General features: G+C 44.6%; 1 protein-coding gene across 4 annotated transcripts in view; it reads left to right on the top strand.

Annotated features, from left to right (window-relative positions):
* LOC139380841 (semaphorin-5B-like) overlaps positions 1-12,930 on the top strand; it is a 288,353-nt gene that overhangs the window by 188,882 nt on the left and 86,541 nt on the right. The window lies entirely within an intron of this gene.

The following is a 12,930-nucleotide window of genomic DNA, read 5'->3' as shown; positions in this document are numbered from 1 at the left end:
CCTCAAGGAAGGGGTTAATTATGAAATACACTCCCTTCTAGATGTGCTGGGTGGTACCACCTCACGGAAGGGGTTCATTATGAAGTACACTCCCTTCTAGATGTGCTGGGTGGTACCACCTCAACGCTCACTGGCCTTGGTAAGTGGAGTGTACCAATACATTTTGTATGATGCTTCCTTGACTAAATTCAAAAGGCAGTTAGGCACATTTATTCATATGACTTAATTCAAAGTTTTTGATTACCGTTTCACAGACATCTATATCTTTATGAAGAAAACAAAATGTAGGCTGTGAGGATTATGCGTTTATAATCGTAGCTAATTCCATCGTAACAAGAAATAGATGACAGTGGTGGTCATGTCAAGTCATTGTATTTTTCCCCAACTGCTATGACTGATTGGTGGTGCAGTATGCTAAGACAGTTGGCTCATATTTGTGACTTCTAATATCACATTGGGCAGATATATATTTTCAAATCCATTATTTACATTTTTTTATCCCCTGCCACACACTTCTAATTCTGAAAAGTGAAAGCATGTCTGTGAGAAGGGATGCCCTGGTAGTAGTTGTAGGTTTTTATACAGTACCCAAGACCAATCTGTGAGTTAATTTGACCATTGGAAAAAGAGCTACTATGTAAATACTGCAATGCGGGTTGGATTGAATTGAGCCCCCTAATCTTAATTTTCAAGGTGATGATTGCGCTTTTCTTCCCAACACAATACCGCAAAATATGTGTCCACATTTCAACAACAAAAAATGTGCGCCCCTGTGGGGAATTAGAATTTAAACCGCAAGTGGCAATAAATGTCAGGAACTCTGCGTTTCACCACTGTGAGCTAACTGTCCCCCAAAATTAATATTTATGAGCAATTCCCCCCACAACCTGAAGTATAGTGTAGAGAATCATTGTACCACCTAAACCGCTGTGAAATATATATTCATATTTTCAGCTGTTTGAAGCTGGTGTACAAAACCGAAAGTAAAAGATACAAAAACAAAACTTAAGAAAGGGAAGCATAGAAATAATGCACATAGAACAGATCTACAGCTTTTTATACTTGCTTTCAATGAGAATGACAGATCTGTAACTTACATTTATATGTGCATTTGGTCAAGTCGCCCAAAAAGTTACATATTGCTGCTTTATTGCGTCCCAAATCACAATATAGTGTACGACTAGTGTGTGTGCACTCCGTGGGGAATAGTGTACCATATGGAATGCACACTTCATGTGTTTTTACTGTGTATTTTTTCAACTGAGGTGATGTGCACAGACTGCATTAGCTCCGTATACCCTGCTAAGACTGGAGCCTGCCAAACATAGGCAGAGCACATCTGTTGCTGTATTCTGTGGTGGAGGGAGGTGTGTGTGTGTGTGTGTGTGTGTGTGTGTGTGTGTGTGTGTGTGTGTGTGTGTGTGTGTGTGTGTGTGTGTGTGTGTGTGTGTGTGTGTGTGTGTGTGTGTGTGTGTGTGTGTGTGTGTGTGTGTGTGTGCGTGCGTGCGTACATGTATGTATATGCGTGCCTTCATTAGCCCGTATGTGTGTGTTAGAAAGTATTTTGGGATGCAAGTGTCTCTATGACACACATATAGTGCAGTATATATGGGCCACCTGGTGTGATGATGAGCAACATCCCTGCTAGTCTCCTCTCTATGATTCATCATCATAGAAGCCTTCACCACTCATATGCACTGAACTGCAGTGAGCAGGTGCAGCGGCAGGCACTTCATGTGTCCCAAATGGCTTCCTGTTCCTTTAATAGCACACTACTGACCAGGGCCCATAGGGGTTTGCCATTCGGGACAAAGCCTGTGTCACTAAGCTGCACTGAGCATGTGCAGAAAGGGCACACACTCCAGTGGGCATTGTTGAAGTCACCATCTCAGGGGGGCTTTTACTCCCATAACACCTTGCAGCCATAGGGTACAGTGACACAACAGAAAGTGCAGTGTCATCCTGTCCGACTGGCTGGCTGGTGTGGTTGAGGACATCAGCCTTTTACTCCCATAACACTGGTCATAGGGGAACACCCGCCAGCCATAGGGGAACACCAGCCAGCCATAGGGGAACACCCACCAGCCATAGGGGAACACCAACCAGCCATAGGGGAACAGTACAGTGTCAACCTGTCTGACCGGCTGGCTGGTTTAGGTGAGAACATGAAGGGCACTCCAGATTATATATTTTTCTGTCCTCCCTGGGCTACGTCCCAAATGGCACCGTATTACCTATATACAGTAGTGCACTGCTACTTGTGCACTATATAGGGAATATATAGGGAACAGGCCAGGCTGACCCTCCCCTCTTCCCCTCTTCCCTTCATCCGATCATCCCTGTCTTTCTCCCTCTCTGGTTTTCTCAATTGCTTAAACACTAAAACCCATTGGCTGAACAAAGTTCTCAGTTGCCTGGACTCATTTAGCTAATTATGCAGTCAATACCTTAAACCATTTCACATGATAAAACACAATTTGCAGATCTCACTTAGACTTTTCAGCAAAACTCCAAACACATTCTCATTCTCAAAACACATTCTGCACTCTAATGCACATGTCATCCATACTGGTAAGCACAAGTGGCAACAATCAAATACAAATAGAGAACATATGTCATTGATTGAACACAACCACTCAAAATTGATTTAACCTGTTTCAAATGATGTGACACAACCAATATGAGTTGGTTCAGAGAGCAAACAGGTTGTTGAAGGTGGGAAGGAGAAAGTCTGAGAATGGATACTGTAGTACAGTGCATTGTAGGCTGTATACTGTACAATGGATTAATTGTATGGCCCTGAACATTGTGCTTTCAATTTATTAACAGTACTGACTGCTCAATAGATTTTGACTGGTTGCAGGTTCATATCAACAAAGAACAAGAATTACAGTATCACAGAGACAAAGGACAAGTTTGTGAGATGCAGGGTACAGTACTGTAAAAATAGGGGTACAAGGAGGAGGAAGAACAAAAAACAAAATTGCAAAGAGCAAAGCAAAGTAGTAATTTCTGATCAATTTTGAGCTACTATGATAGAACATGTTTTCGTTCATCAAAAGACAATGATGGAAAAATATTAATATTTTTTTAGATTAAAAATGTACTTCTCCCTGAGAATTGTATGTTTTGAACAATGTGTTTTCTATTTTTCGGTGTATTGTTTACTGACTGCTTGAGAGTGCATTACATTTTGATCACTTTGTTTATGATTTGAGAGCAGTGTTTGATTTTGAACACAGGTAAAACTGTTTTGAGGCGAATGTTTCATTTTGCAAGAGGAGTCAGAGGTTATGTAAATAGTGCTTGAAGATGAGGTTCTGTGTTTAATGTTTTCAGGAAATGGAGCAAGGTTTCAGAAATTGTGTTTTAGCAATTGAGAAAAACTCTAATACCAGAGGGACTCAGGGAACAGGCCAGGCAAATGAGAGGGGGGGGGATAGAAGAGAGAGAGCGGGGAGATAGAAAGTGAGAGAGAGTTAGAGTTTTTATAAAACCTTTTTTTTGTACTTAATTATTAACACTAATAATGGCACACTGTGCCTTTTCAGAAATTAAACAACAAATGTGTCATTCCTAATTAAAAATAGATTCAATTAAATAAAAAACAGATATATACGTTCAACTTATTTCATTAACAAACAATAGTTTCCCCTCCTCCACAAAACATACCGCTCCTTCATAAGCCCACTTCTCCTCAAACAATGGGAGGTCTTTTACAGCCGAGAACTCAAAATCCACTTTTATCCTTTAAAAACACATCCTACATCCTGCCCATACGCCTTGTCTATTTAATGTTTCCTACTCAGAACAATGGACATCTAAGCTTGTCCGAAAATAAAATGGAACAGCTGACATTTTCTTTTCTGTTGATTACTGTATTGAAACCTCCAAATAAAAACAGTGTTATTGAAAATCTCCCCTACAGCTGTAAACAAAGACTCCAGTACTTCAAAGAGAGGCTTTATCCTCTCACACTCCATAAAACAATGAAACATTGTATCTCTTATGTTATAAAGAGGACATCCATCTCCAACATTTGAGTTAATAACAGATACAAAAGCATTAACTGCAATGATGCCATGCAAAACCCTCCATTGCCCTTTTGTAACGTTGGCTTGTACAATGCTCTCCTTTCTCCTTTTAACGCCTTTCTTTCTGACTCTGGGATACTGGGTGTAATCCCTAGTCTTGATATGGATTGTTTTCATCTTGTACCTTCTTCTTGGGATTATTAAGCATAAACCACGTTTTTACTGACAGAGCCTTCATGCAGCTTCCCAGCAGTTGTCCGACAATCCTTTCTGACCTCACCCCCAAATGTTCAGCCACACGTCCTCCATCCATTAAGGTGGGCTCAGCCATGGCCATTAACTGTTTTACGGTGATGATTTTGCCCTTCACCAGAATCTTGGACAAATGTGGAACAGCTGCAGTTGTACAATCCCATACACCAGAGGTTCCTCCAGCAGGGAAATGCACTGACTCCGCTGGAGAACGTCTGAACCTTCCTTATGCTGAAAAACCCTAAGAAGGCCTCTGTAAAATGGAGGTACTCCCTCCCTAGAAATCTGGCTACTATCAACCAGAAATAAAGCCTTCTTTAAACCTAATCCCCTGACCTGCTGTAATACCAGACCTGCCACCCCTTTCCAAACCACATTTTCCGGTCCATAAAGCAAACTTTGAATAAACTGAAACCGGAAAGCAGCAGCCCTACTAGCAAGATGTACAAGACCTTGTCCCCCCTCCTCTTTTGACCCAATGATATTTAGCCCAAAGAATCTACAATAATTGCCTGTATCTTAGCCAGAAGGCCAGATGGTGGCTCTAAACATGACAACCAATGCCACAGTGCAGAGGCAACCATATTGTTAACAATAATAGTGCGCCCACTGTATGCCATCTCCTCATCCTCCCTTCTACCATTTCAAGCACCCCATTCCAATTTTTTTCCATTGTCCCCTCATCCCCTAGGTACACTTCAAGATACTTTAACCTGTTGGATCTCTAGGGGCGCTATTTCATTTTTGGATAAAAAACGTTCCCGTTTTAAGCGCGATATTTTGTCACGAAAAGATGCTCGACTATGCATATTCTTGACAGCTTGAAAGAAAACACTCTGAAGTTTCAGAATCTGCAAAGATATTGTCTGTAAGTGCCCCAGAACTCATTCTACAGGCGAAACCAAGATGATGCGTCAAGCAGGAAATGAGCAGAATCTCTGAAGCTCTGTTTTCCATTGTCTCCTTATATGGCTGTGATTGCGCAAGGAATGAGCCTACACTTTCTGTCGTTCCCCCAAGGTGTTAGCAGCATTGTGACGTATTTGTAGGCATATCATTGGAAGATTGACCATAAGAGACTACATTTTCCAAGTGTCCGCCTGGTGTCCTGCGTGGAATTCGGTGCGCAAACGCCAGCTGCTTGTACTTTTCCATTTGATTGAGGGGAGAAACCATGCTTCCACGAACGATATATCATTGAAGAGATATGTGAAAAACACCTTGAGGATTGATTCTAAACAACGTTTGCCATGTTTTCAGTCGATATTATGGAGTTAATTTGGAAAAAAGTTCGCGTTTTGAGGACTGAATTTTCGTTTTTTTTTTGGTAGCCAACTGTGATGTAGAAAACAGAGCTATTTCGAATTCACAAAGAATCTTTTTTGGAAAAACTGAGCATCTGCTATCTAACTGAGAGTCTCCTCATTGAAAACATCCGAAGTTCTTCAAAGGTAAATTATTTTATTTGAAGGCTTTTATGTTTTTGTTGAAATCTTGCGTGCTGGATGCTAACGCTAATGCTAACGCTAAATGCTACGCTAGCTAGCCACTTTTACACAAATGATTGTTTTCCTATGGTTGAGAAGCATATTTTGAAAATCTGAGATGACAGTGTTGTTTACAAAAGGCTAAGCTTGAGAGATGGCATATTTATTTCATTTCATTTGCGATTTTCATGAATAGTTAACGTTGCGTTATGGTAATGAGCTTAGGTCTGTAAATAGAATCCTGGATCCGGGTTTGGTAGACGCAACAGGTTAAACCTCCCTTACACCATTCCAGCCCCCCTGGCAAAGCCAGACCATTTCCCAATCTGTAAAGCACAACTTTTTCCCAATTTACCTTTGCAGAGAATATTCCCCTAAACCGATCATCCATGAGACTCAAACTATCCACCTCAGCTTAATTTTCCACTGAAATAACTACATCCTCAGCATAGGCTGAGAGAGGAGTAGGAGGAATATCCTCTGAAAGATACACCCCTTCAATGCGACTTCTAATGCTATTTAGCAGTGGCTCTATAGAGCTGGCATATAACATTCCTGACAAAGAACACCCCTGCCTAATACCTCTACACACTTTAAAAGGAGCACTCAAGCTACCGTTAACTTTCAATACACTTTCAGTGTGACCATATATCACCCTGATCATGGCAATATAATCAGAGCTGAAAACAAATGCCTCAAAAGTGTGTCATAAGTATTTATGTTCAACTCGGTCAAATGCCTTTTCCTGATCAATTGAAATTTGACCAGCATCAACCCAATATCCCTAGAAACGTCAAAACAATCCAGAATCGGGGAAATGTTATCCCCTATCTGCCTGTCGGGAACACAGTAGGACTGGTCCGTATGATTTGCCCCATCACCTCCCTTAGCCTGCTGGACAAAGCCGTGGACAGGATCTTATAATCAGTGCACAATAAAGTCACTGGCCTCCGGTTCTTCAGTCCTTCACTAGTGTCACCCTTTTTTGGGAGATGGGTGAGGACAGCTCTCCTGCAGCTTATCGGTAGTAACCCTTCGGTCAAACTATCATTAACTACTGCTAGCCAATCCTCTCCTAACATGGCCCAAAAGACTTTAAAAAGTCAACAAGAAGCCCATCAATGCTTGGTGCACATCCATTTTCCATGTCTTTTAATGCAATGTATAGCTCCTACAAAGACAATGGTTGCTCTACCTCTACCTTCTGCAGCCACCTGTGGGAGCCCATCAAGGAACTGCTGGGTCACTGTTTTATCCTCTTTGTACTCACACTTGTAGAGCTCAGCATAGGACTCTACTGCCCTCTTTGTACTCACACTTGTAGAGCTCAGCATAGAACTCTACTGCCCTCTTTCTAATTTTACTTGGGATAGTGAGCTCCTGTCCAACAGCTGATTTGAGGCAATGAATAATTCTTCTTTGTCCATTCTTTTTTATCTAAACCGAATAAAAATGTGGATGAGGGATCCATTTTAGAGATTCCCTGAAACTTTCTTCTCACCAATGCCCCCTCTGCTATGATGCCCAACAGGTCTGGCAATTCTTTTTTCTTTCTCTTGAGTGGCTGAGTATGGCCTCAATCTCCTGTGGTCTCAACCAATGTCAGGAGTTCCACTATTTCAGACTCTAGGACGTTCATTGATCTGGTGATGTCTCTGGTGACATTCATTGTGTACTGAATCTGAATCTGGACACTGTTGAAAGGATACAAAACTGGCCTTTGAGACCTCCACCTCTCCCAGAAAAAAACTACAACATTTATAACCTGGCCAGAGAGATGGTGATCTCTCTCAAATGGGCCCATGTGTACTGTCTCGTGCCTCCATGTTGGCTCTGCCAAATATCACACAGTTCATATGATACAATAAGGCAATCTAAATCTAAATCACTGACTGAGCAGTTAAAGTTCCCAGCAAGAAATAAATAATAATCTTCAATGGTATTCAATGGTATTTGGATAGCAACACCCCCACTTTTTGAGCTTTTATGACTACACACCACCAAACAACCCGACGCAGCAGGAATCTTTACACAATGCTAGCAAATACGTCTTTCAAACCCCAACCCTCCGCGAGTGGCCACTGCAACTGGCCCCTCACACTGGTTGCACGCTGGAGAAAAACCACCTCAACTATCACATCACCCTTATATGTGTTTAGTGACATTGAGACAAAGATAACCTTAAAACAACATATATACACATATTGAAAACACACCGTAACCGCGTCCCGGCGTCCCGTGTGTTTATGAGAGAGAGAGAGAGAGAGAGAGAGAGAGAGAGAGAGAGAGAGAGAGAGAGAGAGAGAGAGAGAGAGAAAGAGAAAAAAAGAAATACCACATTGTGAATGGACTGTGTGTGAAAGAAAGTAATGTGTGTGAAAGAAAGGAAGGTGAGGTTTTAAAATAGACTACATCTTTATTAACAGCAGAGGTGCTTGGGCAGAGGTTTATACAGTAATGCAGAGCTTTCTGTCTAAGCTGCACAAGTGTGACTTTATTTGTAACAGCCGTGGTCAAAACAAAACTCTTGGCTGCAGACTACAGGCCTTGCGACACCAAGGCTGTGTCTGCAGGCCCAGGGAAATGACCATGTCAGGGAGGCACGGGGGGGTGTCTAGCTCTGTGGCTGCGGCTGCAGCCTGATAATTGGTTATTGCAGCTGGTTTCCTCATTTTGGGTTTGATTAATGTCCACTCACGGCAGGAAGCACACTCACTGACCACGGTGCAGAATCCTAGACTCACTGACCACGGTGCAGAATCCTAGACTCACTGACCACAGACTCACTGACCAGGGTGCAGAATCCTAGACTCACTGACCACAGTGCAGAATCCTAGACTCACTGACCACGGTGCAGAATCCTAGACTCACTGACCACGGTGCAGAATCCTAGACTCACTGACCACAGTGCAGAATCCTAGACTCACTGACCACGGTGCAGAATCCTAGACTCACTGACCACGGTGCAGAATCCTAGACTCACTGACCACAGTGCAGAATCCTAGACTCACTGACCACAGTGCAGAATCCTAGACTCACTGACCAAGGTGCAGAATCCTAGACTCACTGACCACAGTGCAGAATCCTAGACTCACTGACCACAGTGCAGAAGTCTTAGACTCACTGACCACGGTGCAGAAGTCTCAGACTCACTGACCACAGTGCAGAATCCTAGAATCACTGACCAGGGTGCAGAATCCTAGACTCACTGACCACAATGCAGAATCCTAGACTCACTGACCACGGTGCAGAATCCTAGACTCACTGACCACAGTGCAGAATCCTAGACTCACTGACCACGGTGCAGAATCCTAGACTCACTGACCACAGTGCAGAAGTCTTAGACTCACTGACCACAGTGCAGAATCCTAGACTCACTGACCACAGTGCAGAATCCTCGACTCACTGACCACGGTGCAGAATCCTAGACTCACTGACCACAGTGCAGAATCCTAGACTAACTGACCACAGTGCAGAATCCTCGACTCACTGACCACGGTGCAGAATCCTAGACTCACTGACCACAGTGCAGAATCCTAGACTCACTGACCACGGTGCAGAAGTCTCAGACTCACTGACCACAGTGCAGTAGTCTCAGACTCACTGACCACAGTGCAGAATCCTAGACTCACTGACCACGGTGCAGAATCCTAGACTCACTGACCACAGTGCAGAATCCTAGACTCACTGACCAGGGTGCAGAATCCTAGACTCACTGACCACGGTGCAGAATCCTAGACTCACTGACCACGGTGCAGAATCCTAGATTCACTGACCACGATGCAGAAGTCTCAGACACACTGACCACGGTGCAGAAGTCTCAGACACACTGACCACGGTGCAGAAGTCTCAGACACACTGACCACGGTGCAGAAGTCTCAGACTCACTGACCACTGTGCAGAAGTCTCAGACTCACTGACCACGGTGCAGAATCCTAGACTCACTGACCACGGTGCAGAAGTCTCAGACTCACTGACCACAGACTCACTGACCACATTGCAGAATCCTAGACTCACTGACCACGGTGCAGAATCCTAAACTCACTGACCACAGACTCACTGACCACAATGCAGAATCCTAGACTCACTGACCACGGTGCAGAATCCTAGACTCACTGACCACAGACTCACTGACCACGGTGCAGAATCCTAGACTCACTGACCACAGTGCAGAATCCTAGACTCACTGACCACGGTGCAGAATCCTAGACTCACTGACCACAGTGCAGAATCCTAGACTCACTGACCACAGTGCAGAATCCTAGACTCACTGACCACGGTGCAGAATCCTAGACTCACTGACCACGGTGCAGAATCCTAGACTCACTGACCACAGTGCAGAAGTCTTAGACTCACTGACCACAGTGCAGAATCCTAGACTCACTGACCACAGTGCAGAATCCTCGACTCACTGACCACGGTGCAGAATCGTAGACTCACTGACCACAGTGCAGAATCCTAGACTGACTGACCACAGTGCAGAATCCTCGACTCACTGACCACGGTGCAGTAGTCTCAGACTCACTGACCACAGTGCAGAATCCTAGACTCACTGACCACGGTGCAGAAGTCTCAGACTCACTGACCACAGTGCAGTAGTCTCAGACTCAATCCTCGACTCACTGACCACGGTGCAGAATCCTAGACTCACTGACCACGGTGCAGAATCCTAGACTCACTGACCACCGTGCAGAATCCTAGACTCACTGACCACGGTGCAGAATCCTAGACTCACTGACCACGGTGCAGAAGTCTCAGACACACTGACCACGGTGCAGTAGTCTCAGACTCACTGACCACGGTGCAGTAGTCTCAGACTCACTGACCACGGTGCAGAAGTCTCAGACACACTGACCACGGTGCAGAAGTCTCAGACTCACTGACCACAGTGCAGTAGTCTCAGACTCACTAACCACGGTGCAGAAGTCTCAGACACACTGACCACGGTGCAGAAGTCTCAGACACACTGACCACGGTGCAGAAGTCTCAGACTCACTGACCACAGTGCAGAAGTCTCAGACTCACTGACCACGGTGCAGAATCCTAGACTCACTGACCACAGTGCAGAATCCTAGACTCACTGACCACGGTGCAGAATCCTAGACTCACTGACCACAGTGCAGAATCCTAAACTCACTGACCACAGACTCACTGACCACGGTGCAGAATCCTAGACTCACTGACCACAGTGCAGAATCCTAGACTCACTGACCACAGTGCAGAATCCTAGACTCACTGACCACGGTGCAGAAGTCTCAGACTCACTGACCACAGTGCAGAAGTCTCAGACTTACTGACCACGGTGCAGAAGTCTCAGACTCACTGACCACAATGCAGAAGTCTCAGACTCACTGACCACAGTGCAGAATCCTAGAAACAAGCTGCTGTTAGTCTGCAGGCTGACACACACATACACACACTCTCTCTGTCTCTCTGAAGTAGCTGCTGTTCATTCTGCTGCAGGCTGTTTTTACTCCTCATAGTACAGTCAATGAGCCACCTGTTTCCCATCTCCTTTGTTTGTATTGAGCTCATTTTGTGGCATCGCTCGCCCCCACGGAACTGACATTGTTATTGTATTTGACTCATTTTGTGGCATCGCTCGCCCCCACGGAAGTGACAGTGTTATTGTATTTGACTCATTTTGTGGCATCGCTCGCCCCCACGGAACTGACAGTGTTATTGTATTTGACTTGTTTTGTGGCATCGGCCACCCCCCAGTGTACTGCTGACAGTGTTATTGTATTTGACTCATTTTGTGGCATCGCTCGCCACCACGGAACTGACAGTGTTATTGTATTTGACTCATTTTGTGGCATCGGCCACCCTCCAGGGTACTACTGACAGTGTTAATGTATTTCTACAGAGCTTAATGGGACCTCCACGATGGTTGCTGGATACACTTATATAAGAACAATACACTTATATAAGGACAATACACTTACATAAGGCATGAATGGAATATAGTGTACAAACTGTACTCTGCAAGAACAGAACATAATAAGACCATAACCGATATATAAACTTATATAACAAGAACATAACAGGAGAGTTACTCTATAGGGCCCTATTGTATCGTAGTCCTCACCATCTCCGTGCTACAGTACACCAGCCCAGTTATGAGTGTGCTGGCATCCACACAAAGGAGAGCACAGAGTTTATTGTACAGTAAAGTCTGTTCAGTGTAGAGCACTACTGACACACACACACACACACACACAAACACACACACAAACTCGCATACACACTCACGCACTCGCACGCTCACACACACAGAGCGGAGCAGAAGTATCTATCCAGAAGAGGATATAAAGTAAGATAGGCAGTTTAGAAACTCATTACCCAGACACAGAATACTATGGTCCTAAGGAGAAGAGCACATGATCGCTGGGAAAACAATGTTACAGCCAAACATTGCCCTGGTTAACTGGGTTTATTCACCGCATACCGGGGTTGGGTAGGATGTGTGTTTGTGTGTCTGTGTGTGTGTTTGCATCTTAATTCACTCATGCCAATTGTGAAGTACCGACACAGCCTCCAGCAGAAATGGATGGTGTGTTAAGTGCATCTGTAAAAGATGAGACTTTCAGACAGACGTAGTGATTAATTTGATTAATTTGACCTCTCAGTTAGAGATATATATGGGCAACACTAACTTCTCTCTTCACTGAGTTTGTAACACTGTCTCTCTCTCTCCCTCACTCTCCCTCTCTCCCTCTCCATCTCCCTCTCTCCCTCTCCCCCCTCTCTCTCCTCCCCATTTCTCTCTCTCTCCCTCACTCACTCCCTCACTCTCCCTCTTTCCCTCTCTCCCTCTCCCCCTCTCCTCCCCCGTTCTCTCTCTCTCTTATTCTCTCTCTCCCTCTCCCCCTCTCTCTCCCTCCCCCTTCTCTCTCTCTCATTCTCTCTCTCCCTTTTCTTCTCTCTTTCTCTCTCTTTCTCTCCCTCCCCTCTCTCTCTCTCTCTCCCTCTCTCTCCTCCCCATTCCCATTTCTTTCCCTTTCCCTTCCCCCTCTCTTTCCCCTTTTCTCTCTCTCTCTCTCTCTCTCTCTCTCTCTCTCTCTCTCTCTCTCTCTCTCTCTCTCTCTCTCTCTCTCTCTCTCTCTCTCTCTCTCTCTCTCTCTCTCTCTCTCTCTCTCTCTCTTTCTCCCTCTCCT

This window comes from Oncorhynchus clarkii, chromosome 22, assembly GCF_045791955.1.
Source record: "Oncorhynchus clarkii lewisi isolate Uvic-CL-2024 chromosome 22, UVic_Ocla_1.0, whole genome shotgun sequence".
Classification (NCBI taxonomy): Eukaryota; Metazoa; Chordata; class Actinopteri; order Salmoniformes; family Salmonidae; genus Oncorhynchus; species Oncorhynchus clarkii.
This window is presented reverse-complemented; position numbering and strand designations above follow the sequence as displayed.